General features: G+C 49.9%; 1 protein-coding gene across 4 annotated transcripts in view; it reads right to left on the bottom strand.

Annotated features, from left to right (window-relative positions):
• DAB2IP (DAB2 interacting protein) overlaps positions 1-9,691 on the bottom strand; it is a 673,590-nt gene extending 663,899 nt beyond the window's left edge. For all 4 annotated transcript variants that reach the window (XM_077479176.1, XM_077479181.1, XM_077479177.1 and 1 more), the window contains exon 1: positions 8,412-9,691. The gene's annotated coding sequence lies outside the window, so the exon portion shown is untranslated. The remainder of the gene's footprint in view (positions 1-8,411) is intronic.
• Between the last annotated feature and the right edge of the window lie 4,655 nt (positions 9,692-14,346).

Genomic DNA, 14,346 nt, shown 5'->3' with positions numbered 1-14,346 from the left:
AGCGCCCCGCTATCGGCCGAAATGCGCCGCAAATCCGGCGGTAAAACGCTGCTAAAAATAGCGGCGTTTTACCGCCGACGCAAGGTGCGGTGTGGTGTGAAAGGGGTCTTATTTCACTTTGGAAAGCTTTTCTTACATGGTCTGTTGTGACATAGATGGGGAACGAAAACCTGACAGGGGTTTTCACTATTCCCTACTCCTTTCCAAAAGTTAACTCTGATTTATGCAGAGTGGTGAAGGTCTGCCGAGCAGTCTTGTTATTGTGACTGCATTTAGCCTCGGTGTGGGAAATCTTGCAATCTGTGCACCCTTTGGTACAAAAGTACCGTGCAATTCAGATGCAGTACGGCTGCAAAACTGGTGCATGCACGACTTTGGTGCGACTTGAGCCTATTCAAAATGAATGGGCTCAAATCTCACCACACTAAATCGCATGTGAATTGAACAGGAATGTGGTCCAGTTCCTGTGCGATTCACAGGCAGTTCATAGTGTGAACCAAGACTTAGGAGCGTTCTCCTTTCTTGAAATGCAACATTCCAGTACTTATATTACTTTCCAGCATTCTGTAAGGGCTTGTTCACACTCGACTAAATATCTAACGTTCAAGAAAAACGCTCCTATAGCATTTGTATGGCGTTAGTATGGGCGGCAGACAGGCGTCAGTGAGCTTTAGTATGGGCATTAGACAATCGTTTTACAAGCATTGAGGAGTTAAAAAAAATGCTCCCCAAACGCCCCATGGGCAGTTTTGAAGAATTTGATGAGCGTTAAAACTGCTCCACAAATGCCTATTCCATAACAGTAAATAAACGAATCTTGACTCCCCACAAACGCTCCGCAAATGCCTGCCAGAGCATTTGCGGGGCATTACCATACACATGAATGGGAGGCATTCAAAGGCTTCAAACTCCTCCTGACTTGACATGAGGCTTCAATTTTGAATCAACGTGACGCTCAGTGTGAACTGCACTATGTGTCGTCTATTATTTCTTGCACATAGGCATTTGAGGAGCCTTTATTTTTTTTATCTCCTCTCAAACGCCTGCTCTTAATTCCAGTGTGAACTCTGCCTTAAGCCTCATACACACGAACGGACTTTGTACAAACTTTCCCGTGAACTTTTGTACAAAAGGCGTAGTCCACAAGTTTGTATTGCATACACACGATCTGACTTTTTAGGCAACAAACATGAACGTAGTGTCGTTTCAAAAGAGGACGTTCAATTACTCCAGCGCCACCCTTTGGTCAAATTCTGTATTGTTGTCTGATCTATTGCATTGATTCTGAGCATGCGTGTTTGTACCTTGTACAAAAGTCCGATGGTTTTGCGTACACACGATCAGACTTTGCTCCATCGGACTTATGTTGTCAAAAAGTTTGTCCGTTCGCACAGCCAACAAAAGTCCGATGAAAACTGAAAAAGTTTGTCCGATGGAGCGTACACACAGTCGGATGTTGCTCCAAAACAGCTAATTTGCATGTTTGTTGTCAAAAAGTCCGATCGTGTGTACGGGCCTTAGGGTCCATGCACACCACATGCAGTGGGATTGCATTGGATGGCTATTCCAGTGCAGTCCTCTGGCATGACAAGGCATTGTCTTGTCCTCCTATCTGCCTGATTCACACCACTGCGTTGTGGTACTCTGCATGTGGTGTGCGCTGCAGAAAATACTGCATGCAGTACTTTTTTTTAGCGCAGAGCGAGGCAATCCACCGCCTTCCACCACACAACCTGCTTTTGAACTTTATGAGATGTCTGTGTGACATCTCAATAGCGTTAACAAAGAAAGAAATGGTGCAACGTGCCTCGATCAGCATATCACCACTGAGCTGATCTCAGCCAGATTGCAGCTCACATCAACCGCTGAGTTGCAACGCAGTGACTGGTGTGAACGAGCCCTGAGTCTACACAGATATTTCAGTTACAGCTACTCTCTTGGGTGACTACCTATCCCTAACACCATATGCAAATGCTTAGCTTACTACATTCTTGCCTACCAGGCATTTAGAGGTACTCAAAGTAATACTAAAGCTTTGTTTTCTTTTCTAAAATAACAAAAATGATATACTTACCTGCCCCTGTACATTGGTTTTGCACACAACAGCCCTGATCCTCTACTTTTCATGTCCCTCGCCGGTGCTCCTGGCTCCTCCCCTTCAAGCAGTGCCCCCAGAGAAAACCGCTTGCCCTAGGAGCACCGATGTGTGCTCGCTTCCGAACCGCTGCTCTATGTGTCCATAAGACACATAAAGCCATGGCTTGCCCCCACCTCCTGTTCTCTCCTCATTGGCTCACTGGTTGTGATTGACAGCAGCAAGAGACAATGGGCTCCTGCTGCTGTCTCAGCCAATGAGGAGGGGGGGGGGGGTCCCCATCCAGTCAAGTCTTGTGAGCATCGCTGGATTGGAAGGGGCTCAGGTAAGGATTGGGGGGGAGGCTCTGCACACAGGTTTTTTACCTAAATGCATAGAATGCATGAAGGTAAAAGAAAACCTTTAGCCTAGCATGTAGAACCACTTTAAAAATGCCGGCTAAGGACCTGTCTTAAATGTCGTACAAGTGATTTTCCGCAGACAAAACCTCTGACTTTTGTCCGAAGGCATGTGCCTGGATTTTGTCTTGCATACAAACGGCAAGGAATTGTCGGCCAACAAACACGAACGTAGTGACATGGTTTTCCATCTCTTTAGCGCCACCCTTTGGGCTCCTTCTGCTAATTTTGTGTTAGTAGAAGTTTGGTGAGCGTTGATTCCTGCTTTTTAATTTTGCGCTTTTCAGTTTGTTTCTGAACAGCCGTTCCTCTGCCAGAAATATTGTGGAATCGGAGGAGATAACGTGTTATTTATTATTGGCCTTGGAGTTATTGCTTTGACCCAAGTCCAGTCCAGGAACAGGAGGGAGAGGATTTCTTGGACCAAAAATTGGTTGCTTCATTAATCATGACCAATTATGTCATATGCCTTTGCTGCGGGAGCTCCAGGAGGATGATCTTAGGAATTACTGAAGCTCCAGGAGGATGACCTTAGGAATTACTGTATCTCCAGAAGATGGACCCCTACTTTCACCAACTCTTGGCATTGTTGACCCCCTATATTAAGAAGCAGGACACATGCATGAGGCTTTTATTTTATTTTTTGGTTGAATAATGATTTGATTTGTTATATTTTTGGATGCATAGAATGCACTTTTTGGTTAATTTCCATTGGCAGATAGCACGTCTAATTTTATTTGTTTTCCTTTTTTAATGCACAATAAAAAAAATTGTGTAGAATACTACTTGGCTATGTGTTTGGCCCGTTTTCACACGGGCGGACCGTCAGATTCGCCGGTCATTTTTTTGCACGAGGACCTGAACGGAAGCTCTATACATCTCTATGGAGCAATAAATGTCAGCGCTGGCATGTCCGCTGACATCCGATCTGCTCCGCTAAATGCAGGCAGATGGAAACCCTATTTTACATCCGTCTGGCAGATCGGATCGAATGAAAACGAACAGGCGGTCTGTTTTTATCCGATCCCCCCCCACAGAGGAGAGCAGAGATCTGACAGAGATGGACTTGTCATCCGCCGGCTCAGAGGGGATCAACGGATTGATCCCTGTGAGAAAGCGGATGTCTGAAAACGGATCCACATGTGGAAAGAGACCTTTTGCTTCAAATGACAGTTTGGCAGAAGGCAGTTACATTTAAAAAAAATACAATGTAAAACTGACAAGGGACAACAACGTAGTTGTATCTTTGATCTTAAAGTGGTTGTAAACCCTTACAAACCACTTTGACCTACAGGTAAACCTAGATTAAGGCTTACCTGTAGGTCCAAGAAATATCTACTAAACCTACACGGTTTAGGAGATATTTACAAAAAGACAGGCACCGCTGTCTATGGCGCATGCGGCGCGCAGGTGCACTGAGCCGGCCGCAGATCACTGCGATATGCCGCTCATGTTAGCTCTCGTGCGCATGCGCGGGAGTGATGTCATCACAGCTCCGACGAATCACAGCGCCGGAGCAGCGAGACCCGGAAGTCACTCCAGGATACATGGCAGCGGCGAAGATGAAGACGGAGGACCGCTTCAGGGGCTTCGTTTTCAGGTAAGTTATTCATAATGAGCTAGTATGCTATGCATACTAGCTCATTATGCCTTTGCCTTGCAGGTTGCCTTTATTTATTTATTTATTTTTTAATAGCCTTTACTTCCTCTTTAAAAACTACGGAATAATGGTGTTGTGGTAACTTGCCCAATTAAAAAGCATAATAATAATAATATTGTTCTTGATATCACTAGAAAATAAAAGCCTTTTAAAATAAATTTGCCATAACGCTATCAGTATCACCAGCAAAGCAGCTTCATTATTAACCCATTAAAGAACAGAATGTCGAGATTTCCTAATTTGCCACGTCACAAATGTTAATTCTCCATTGCGAACGCTAGTTTACAAGACCGAACGCTTCCAGCTCGTCCTTGCTTCCGAGCATGCGTGTTTTTACTTTTGACTTTTGTCCGACGGACTTGTGTACACACGCTCAGAAAATCCGTCAAGACATTTGTCCGCGGAAAATTTTAAAGCCTGCCATCCAGCAAAATCCAACAACAATTGTCCGTGGAACATAAATACTGGCTCATTATGAAATACTCAACTTAGATCGAAGCCCCCATAGTGGTCCCCGTACACTGCTCTGGCCGGCGACATCGCTCCCAGAGTTACTTCCAGGTATCGTGGACTCCGGCGCTGGGATTGGCAGGACCTGCAACAAAGTCACTCCAGCCCATGCGCGTGGTAGCTGCCGGTAACAGCACACTAGCTGAAGCAATGGAACGAACGTGCCGTTGCTTCCGTGCGCATGTGTCGATGACGTCGGCACATGCTGATACAGGGGATATCTCCTAAACCATGCAGGTTTAGGAGATATCCGGGGTAGCTACAGGTAAGCCTTATTATAGGCTTACCTATATTAAAAAGTGGACTGTAAGGGGTTACAACCATTTAAACATCTTGGATGAAGAAATCTCCCCTGCCTGCTATTGTATTCTGATAGCCAACACCTGTGGCTGTTGGACTACCCAAACAGTTAATTCATCTCATTGGGTGCAGTCATTGTTCCATTAAACAATTTTGTACCTAGCTCCTCCAGCAAAAGTCAATTGAGAATTAACTTTTTTCAGCCAGATGCCATCCATGGTTCAAATTTCAGCCAATTCAGCCGAAATCAAAAGAATTTTGAGCCATGTATGGCAATTGTAGGCCCCTTTCACACTGGGGCGGGAGCGGCGTCGGCGGTAAAGCTCCGCTATTTTTAGCGGCGCTTTACCGTCGTTTTAGCGGCGGTGTGCGGGCGCTAGCGGGGTGGTTTTAACCCCCGCTAGCGGCCGAAAAAGGGTTAAAACCGCCCGCAAGGCGCCGCTGCAGCGGCGCTTTGCCGGCGGTATTGCCGCGCTGTCCCATTGATTTCAATGGGTAGGAGCCGTTTAGGAGCGGTGAATACACCGCTCCTTCACCGCTCCAAAGATGCGGCTAGCAGGACTTTTTTTCACTGTCCTGCCAGCGCACTGCTCCAGTGTGAAAGCCCTCCGGCTTTCACACTGGAGTGAAAGGGGCCAGTTTTTTTCAGGCGCTATTTTTAGCGCTGTAACGCCTGAAAACCGCCCCAGTGTGAAAGGGGCCTTAAGGCTCCATGCACACTGAAGCTCAAAAAAGCTTTTTCTGGACGCCAGATTACTGACAGAAAACGCTGGTTGAAAAACGTGCTTTTAACAGCGTTTTGTACTAGCGTTTATGAGCGTTTTTTAGCGTTAGTGTTTATGGGCGTTTTCAATAAAAATACACAGAGGACACTCCAAAAATCCCACAGTGCATTCCAAGCTCCCACAATGCATTGAAAAAATAGAATGCCGAACACTAATTAACACGTGTTTATGAGCGTTTATCGGCGTTTGACGTTTTTTGGCGGTGAAAACGGCACTTTGAACGCAAATTTCTGGCGTTCAGAAAAAAGCCCATAAACTCCACTGCTCATTAAAGCTAAAAAAAACGTCCATGTGTGCATAGACACATAGGCTAACATAGAGTGGAGTTTATGGGCTTTTAGAAAAAAAACTCCCAAACTCCAATAAACTGCAGTTTATGAGCTCCGGTGTGCATGGAGCCTAAGGCTGGGTTCACACTGCAGCACGCCCTGGCTCACACCAGGGGGTCCGATGCATCTCCATTCACCGTTTTGGGTCCGATTTCAGCCCGAATATTTGCTGAATTCGGATCTGGACCAAACCAAGCACAGGACTCCTGTGCAATTCGCTGCAAAGATGCGTGAATCGGCTCCATAGAGGGCCGGTCACAATCTCCTGCTATGCGAATTGGACGCATCCAATTCGCAACAGTGTAAACCCAGCCTGAGATTTTGAAATAGGATGGGGAACGAAGGCCGGTGGTCCCATCATCACATTTTACTGGCACTTTGTGTATCAATACACCAAGCCGCAGACCTTATGGTGGTTATTGAATAGCGGGTATAAACCACCATACCACCTGATCACGTTCCTGCAGAGTGAACTGTATGGAATCCATAGTGTGGCCAGTCACTCTCATGTGCGATCGTGATCCAAGTACCTATCAAGCTGATCATACAATAATGTTCAAGTTCACTGTGCATGATCTATATATTATTGATCTCCAAACTGCAGCCCTTTGATTGCCTTTATCTGGCCCTTATGGCAATATTCCTGCCACTGACCCCAACAATGCCACTGACCGTTCACTAACCAATGAAACACCCCAAGCTAAAAGGCAAACAAATAATCCATGTATGTTCGGTTTTGTTGAAAGATGTCCAGTATTCCTAGCAGCAGACTATGCCATCTCAAACTCTGACCTGTGTGCAAACTTTTTATCATGTACATACAGATCTGCACATGTGCAGTACCATACCCCTCTATGTATGGCTCTCCCAGACTTTTAACAAATCAAGGTTTTTTGTTTTTTTTTGTTTTTTTTACAGTCTCCTTTAGTGACCACCATATGCTCTAGACACCTTCTGTATTTCCATATAGTATGTGCATCTAAAAATACTATGACCCCTTTCACACTGGGGCGTTTTTCAAAAAAGCGCCTGTAAAGTTCCTGAAAGAAGCCGCAACTGCAATCCCAATGGAAAAGCCCGAGTGCTTTCACAGTGAGGCGCTGCGCACGCAGGGCGTCAAAAAAAAGTCCTGCAAGCAGCTTCTTTGCAGCGCTTTTGGAGCGGTGAATAGAACGCTCCTAAAGCGCCCCTTCCCATTGAAATCAATGGGAAGCGCCTGTAAAACACCTAAAAATCGCTATTGGCAGCAGCGTTTTGTGGGAGCTTTTAACCCTTTATTTGGCCACTAGCAGGGGTTAAAAGCGCCCCAATAACGCTCGGAAAACGCTGGTAAAGCACTGCTAGTTTAAGCGGCGCTTTACGAGAGTTTTTCGGGCGCTGACATTGTGAAAGGGCTCTTAAAGCGGAGGTCCACCCTAAAATGGACCTCCGCTCATCGGAATCCCCCCCCCTCCGGCGCCACAATTGGCACCTTTCAGGGGGGAGGGGGGTGCAGTTACCTGGATAATCCAGGTAACTGCACCCACTTCCGGGATAGCTGTCTGCGGAAAGGGGCGTAGATTACGCCCCTTTCCGCAACTGCCCGCCCCTTTGCGCAAGTGCCCCGCTGCCTGCTGGGAAACACACAGTTCCCAGAGGCAGCGAGGACCGTCCGGATTGCGCCACGCGGCTCGCGCATTCGCGCAGTAGGGAACCGGGAAATGAAGCCGAAAGGCTCCATTTCCTGATTCCCATACCCAAGATGGGGCGGCAGGACCCGACAGACGACCTAGCGATCGGCTTCGGGTGCCGACATCGCGGGCGCGCTGGACAGGTAAGTGTCACTATTTTAAAAGTCAGCAGCTGCAGTATTTGCAGCTGCTGGCTTTTAAAAAAAAAAAAACGCGGAGTCCCGGTGGACTCCCGCTTTAAAGGGACTGCAGATGAGGCTTCTTTCCAGCGCTTTACAGGTGCTCTTTTTTAAACGCTAAAGCGCCTGAAAAATGCCCCAGTGTGAAAGGGGTCTAACAGAGTTTTAGAACGACCCAGCGCCACAGGGGTAAAATCCGATTTTCTCTGAATGCCTCCAGTGTTTAGCTGCTGTAGATTTGGATGCTGGAACATACATATAGCACAGCACCCCTGTTAGTAAATCACACAGGTGTTCACCATAGCCTGTGCGTAAACCAGGGCAGACAAATGATAAACTCCAAAGGCATAGGTTTTCATCATCCCTGTGAGATCGATGTGTGATCATACGTGAATACATGGCAGTGAATCAAGACCAATGCAGCACTGTTCTCAAAAACACCAAAATCCAACACCAAAATACCTTTTAGTTCAGGCAACACTTACCTCCAGGGTCTGAGGCAGACGGGGCCCCAGGGTAGCTGAGTTTGAGGGGCGTTGGGTGTCCACAAGGTAGCAGGGCTCAGGGGCAATGGAGGGCCCCAGGGTAAGAGGGCTGAGGGGCAATGGAGGGCCCCAGGGTAAGAGGGCTCAGGGGCAATGGAGGGCCCCAGGGTAGAAGGACTGGTCTCCCAGCACCTCTGTTCACTCCACAATCAACAAGTGCTTCAGGTCAACTCCCCTCCTCTCTTACTGCTTGTAACTAGTCACCCAGTGCTTCTAGATGGGGGGCCCTGTCCTCAGTGTCTGTGGGCCCTGGGAATTTCAATATGAGGGGACCTCCATCCTCAGTTATTGTAGCTGCTGCTCATCCTCAGTGCTTGTAGCTGCGGTACCCTGTCCTCAGTGCTTGTAGCTGCGGTACCCGGTCCTCAGTGCTTGTAGCTGGGGGCCCCTGTCCTCAGTGCTTGTAGCTGGGGGCCCCTGTCCTCAGTGCTTGTAGCTGGGGGCCCCTGTCCTCAGTCCTTGTAGCTGGGGGCCCCTGTCCTCAGTCCTTGTAGCTGGGGGCCCCTGTCCTCAGTCCTTGTAGCTGGGGGCCCCTGTCCTCAGTCCTTGTAGCTGGGGGCCCCTGTCCTCAGTCCTTGTAGCTGGGGGCCCCTGTCCTCAGTCCTTGTAGCTGGGGGCCCCTGTCCTCAGTCCTTGTAGCTGGGGGCCCCTGTCCTCAGTCCTTGTAGCTGGGGGCCCCTGTCCTCAGTCCTTGTAGCTGGGGGCCCCTGTCCTCAGTCCTTGTAGCTGGGGGCCCCTGTCCTCAGTCCTTGTAGCTGGGGGCCCCTGTCCTCAGTACTTGTAGCTGGGGGCCCCTGTCCTCAGTACCTGTAGCTGGGGGCCCCTGTCCTCAGGCCATGTAGCTGGGGGTCCCTGTCCTCACTGCTTGTAGCTGGGGTGAGGGAGTTTCAGTTCTTCACATTTGTTGCTGGGGGCCCCAGGCAGCACAATCTCGGGGGCCCCTGGTCTGCTGTAGAGGAGAACACTAGCTGTCCTTCGTGTTGGGATGTGCTCGGTTCTTCTCGCTGTGGTGCGGGGTCTTCAGTACCTGGAGTGGGGGGGTTCTCCTCAGTTGAAGGTGTTCTCAGTTCTTGTAGATGAGGTCCCGTGTGTTCAGCGGATAGAAATGTGGCCCTCAGGTATCACAGTGTGAGGGGCCCCGGTGCTCCGGCACCGTCCTCAGGCCCCGCTCTGCTCTCCTCTCAGCTCTGGCGGCTGTGTGTGTCCGGAGATCCCGGAGCTGCTCACATGAATCACTGCAGACCGTGAATAAGCAGAACGGGACAACCCAGGGGCGGCCTCAGCTTGCCGGGACCCTGTACACAGCTCTGCACTGCCACATGGGGAGCGGGGTGCTGGGGAACACCATGGGGGCTACTGGGGGGATAGAGGAACATACAGAGTGGGGGGGATAGAGGAACATACAGAGTGGGGGGGGGGGATAGAGGAACATACTGAGTGGGGGGATAGAGGAACATACAGAGTGGAGGGGACAGAGGAACATACAGACTGGGGGGGACAGAGGAACATACAGAGTGGGGGGGGGGGGGGATAGAGGAACATACTGAGTGGAGGGGACAGAGGAACATACAGACTGGGGGGGGACAGAGGAACATACAGAGTGGGGGGATAGAGGAACATACAGAGTGGGGGAGGGGCAGAGGAACATACAGAGTGGGGGGGGGGGGTAGAGGAACCATACAGAGTGGGGGGGATAGAGGAACATACAGAGTGGAGGGGACAGAGGAACATACAGAGTGGGGGGGGGGTAGGAGGAACATACTGAGTGGGGGGGATAGAGGAACATACAGAGTGGAGGGGACAGAGGAACATACAGACTGGGGGGGACAGAGGAACATACAGAGTGGGGGGGATAGAGGAACATACAGAGTGGGGGGGGGGGCAGAGGAACATACAGAGTGGGGGGGGGGTAGAGGAACATACAGAGTGGAGGGGACAGAGGAACATACAGAGTGGGGGGGGGGATAGAGGAACATACAGAGTGGGGGGGGATAGAGGAACATACAGAGTGGGGGGGATAGAGGAACATACAGAGTGGGGGGGGGGGGAAAGCAGAGGAATATTACAGACTGAGGGGGGCAGAGGAACATGGGGGCTTACTGGGGGGACTCCCTATTCGCCAGACTGTGTTCCTGTCCCCCCAGAAGCCCCCCTGTTCCTCTGCCCCCTCCCCCCAGCAGCCCCTGTGGTGTTCTCAGCACTCCTAGTCCCTGTATTCCTCTGTCCCCCCAGTAACCCCCGTGTTGCCCAGTACTCCCCGTGTTCCCCAGTTCTGTCCCCCCAGTAGTCCCCATGTTCCTCTATCCCCCCAGCAGCCCCTGTGTTCCCCTGTCCCCCCACTCTGTATGTTCGTCTGCCCCCCCCCCCAGCAGCCCCTGTGGTGTTTCTCAACACTCCTGGTCCCTGTATTCCTCTGTCCCGCCAGAAGCCCCCTGTTCCTCTGCCCCCCCCCCCCCGCCCCAGCAGCCCGTGGTGTTCTCAGCATTCCTAGTCCCTGTATTCCTCTGTCCCCCCAGTAACCCCGTGTTCCCCAATACTCCTGGTCCATGTATTGTTCTGTCCCCCAGTAGTCCCCATGTTCCTCTATTCCCCCACTCTGTATGTTCCTCTGCCCCCCCCCCAGCAGCCCCTGTGATGTTTCTCAACACTCCTGGTCCCTGTATTCCTCTGTCCCCCCAGAAGCCCCCCTGTTCCTCTGCCCCCCCCCCCCAGCAGCCCCCGTGGTGTTTCTCAGCACTCCTAGTCCCTGTATTCCTCTGTTCCCCCAGTAACCCCCGTGTTCCCCAGTACTCCTGGTCCATGTATTGTTCTGTACCCCCAGTAGTCCTCATGTTCCTCTATCCCCCCCCAGCAGCCCCTGTGTTCCTCTGCCCCCCCCCCCCAGCAGCCCCTGTGGTGTTTCTCAGCACTCTTGGTCCCTGTATTCCTCTGTTCCCCCAGTAGCCCCCATGTTCCGCTGTTCCCCAGTAGCCCCCCCCGTGTTCCCCAGTACTCATGGTCCATGTATTGCTGTGTCCCCCCAGTAGCCCCAGTGTTCCCTTGTCCCCCCCAGTCTGTATGTTCCTCTGTCCCCCCAGCAGCCCCCGTGTTCCTCTGCCCCCCCCCCAGCAGCCCCTGTGGTGTTTCTCAGCACTCCTGGTCCCTGTATTCCTCTGTTCCCCCAGTCTGTATGTAACACCCTGCTCCTAATAAGCAGACGCTATTGTTTTTGTAAATTTAAGTTGTCTGAAGCTGCAGTTTGGCTCAGACTAATTATTTCAAAGTTCTGGTTTCTGTACCAGTTCAGCTGGGTTGTGCTAGTTTCCACTTGGCCGTGGGTGTCGCTGTCACCACCGGTAAGTGTTGGAAATGCAACAGGCTGAATGCATTGGGTACCCCTTTTACTCGGAAATAGCCCAGTGGAAGTGGTTCACCCGCTGTGCATTCTGGGTAAGGGAACTTAAAGGTACTGATGCCATTTTGAGGTTCTCCACATTGAAAGGAGGAATTGGACTTCCAGTTGTTTACAAATACCACTGGTCTTGCCACTTGGCTAGAATAATCAGCTGGCACATCCATGCAAACACTAAAGACTGGATTAGAATTGAGGAGTCATTCTCCCATTTACCAATTTGCCACCTCTGGGACCTCTATTGTGTCTGGTAGTGACTCTACTTGCTGAGCCTCCTGGAATACTGGTCAGTTCCTTAGACAATTCCTTGAATGATCTCGTCTTGAATCTTGTTTGCCTTGAACCTTGAACTCTTTGCTCCTCCCATCCACTTCCTGATTTAAACCATGTCTCTGCAATTCCTGGTCACAGAATATTGTGCCTTCACCAGCCAATATCTTGCTTGCTCTTGTCTCTCCTGCTGCCAACCGTGTCTTTGCTACCTTTCGTTACTGACATTTGGCTTGTTCCTCAACTACATTTCTGCTGAATCCCAACCTGAAACTATGCATTACCAACATTTGGCTTGTTTCTTGACTACGCTTCTGCTTGCTCACCTCCTGGTGGGGCTATCCTGAGGACCGCAACCTGGTACTAACACGCAGCAAAGCCCATCTCCACCATCAGGAGCAGGTAAATACCGGTAAGTGCTTAGACCCCACACCTTCAGTGAGCACGTGTCTTCAGCCAGGGTGACCTGTGTAAATATCTGCTCTGCTGCTATAACTGCTGGCCTCCAAGCCTGACTCCAGACCCAATTCTTCCCCCTTGCCCAAATTTCCCTTTATATTTGACTCCAGACCGTGACAGAATATTCTGGCCCAAAACATGGAGGCCATTGTAGCTGTTGCTGTGGCTCCTCTCAGGGTGCAAATCTCTGATTTGCAGACGTTTGGTGTTAACTACCAGAAAATTTAGCTGAGTTACAGATTGAGGTGAAAGCGCAATGTTTTATTGCAGGGGCAGGGGGCACCCTGACCCTAACCTTAAGGGAAAGGGGGGCGCAGTTTGGCATCTTTGCCCTGGGCGCTGGGTGCCCTTGTCCCGGCACTGGTGGGGAGTAATGTAGATGATACCGAATGTGCTGCAGGAGTGCCGGCAAGGGATGGAGCTCATCTCAGCTCCTGTAGTAACTAAAGGGAAAAGAGAAAGAAAAATCCCTGGTGCCGCACATCCACAGCGTCCTATGGTAATGTAGTAGTGATGAGAGAGAATACCTCAGCCCGGGTTCCCGCCAGGCCACACCCCAACGCGTTTTGCTTTGTCCCCAGGAGCTTAAACATGGGGACCCCTGGGTGTACAGATACATGTTAACAGCAGTGGCTCTTTTCAGCCCATCACTCAGGTGAACAGGCTGAGCAGCTGACAAAAATTGGAACAACTGGGATCCTGGCTGTAGGTATTCATGGTATATTATATTCATATATTATTTAGAACATATGAATGAGATCTAAAGCTTTTTTTTTTTTTTTTAGTTCAACCCAGTGGGCTGAGTGAAAAAAAAAACGAGGGATCTTAGGAGGAGCTCGCTGTACTAATGAGTACACTACCGCACCACAACTGCGTGCATTGCGTTCTATTCAGTTGTATGGGGATCATTTTTGCTGTGCTGCATTGCAAAGCCTCATGGCCCCACTCTGCTGTCACATGTTTTTACCGTACCTCCCCCAACATTGAAGTGTAAATGATGCCTTTAAGTTTGAAAGACCAGAACCCCCCCCCCCCCAGGAAAAAAAATTATCTACGGCCCTGTCAGATACCAATTGGAATCCAGCAGCGCAAAAGAGAGTCAGTTCAGTCAAGGACTCTTGGAACAAGTATAAGATGAGCTTGCCAGAGTAGAAAGTCCTGACGACCTCAAGGCTTTTATTAAATTATGTATTCAAATTGATCAGAGACTAAAGCCCCCATACACACTATCAGTTTTTCTGCTGAGTATTTCCTTCAGATTTACCAAAACCATGTAGTACAAGGGTGTGCCTGATTGCATACAAATTGAAACTCCTAAGGTTTGACCTCATATTTTATGGTTTTGGTAAATCTGAAGGAAAAACTTAGCAGAAAAACTGATAGTGTGTATGGGGCTGAAAGAGGAAGTAAACCCTGATGAGTTTACTTCCTCTTTCATTCCCTGCAAAGGTAAAGCATAATGGACTACTATGCATCGCATAGTAGTCCATTATGTGTCACTTACCTGACACAGGAGCCAGCGAAGTCACCGCTGTCCCCTGTAGTCCGGCACATCCATCTTCTCGTTGGGTCTCGCCGCTCCGCCGCTGTCATTCGGTGAAGCCGCGACAACGTCACTCCCACGCATGCACACGGGAGCCGCCACTCGTGGCATATCGCCGTTGACCGCGGCACGCTCAGTGTGCCTGCGCGCCGCTGTCTACGGCGCATGCGCTGTAGACAGCGGTGCCTGTCTTTCGGAAAATATCTCCTAAA

Source organism: Lithobates pipiens, unplaced genomic scaffold, assembly GCF_037356315.1.
Source record: "Lithobates pipiens isolate NorthernLeopardFrog02 unplaced genomic scaffold, aLitPip1_a1.2 Scaffold_14, whole genome shotgun sequence".
Classification (NCBI taxonomy): domain Eukaryota; kingdom Metazoa; phylum Chordata; class Amphibia; order Anura; family Ranidae; genus Lithobates; species Lithobates pipiens.
This window is presented reverse-complemented; position numbering and strand designations above follow the sequence as displayed.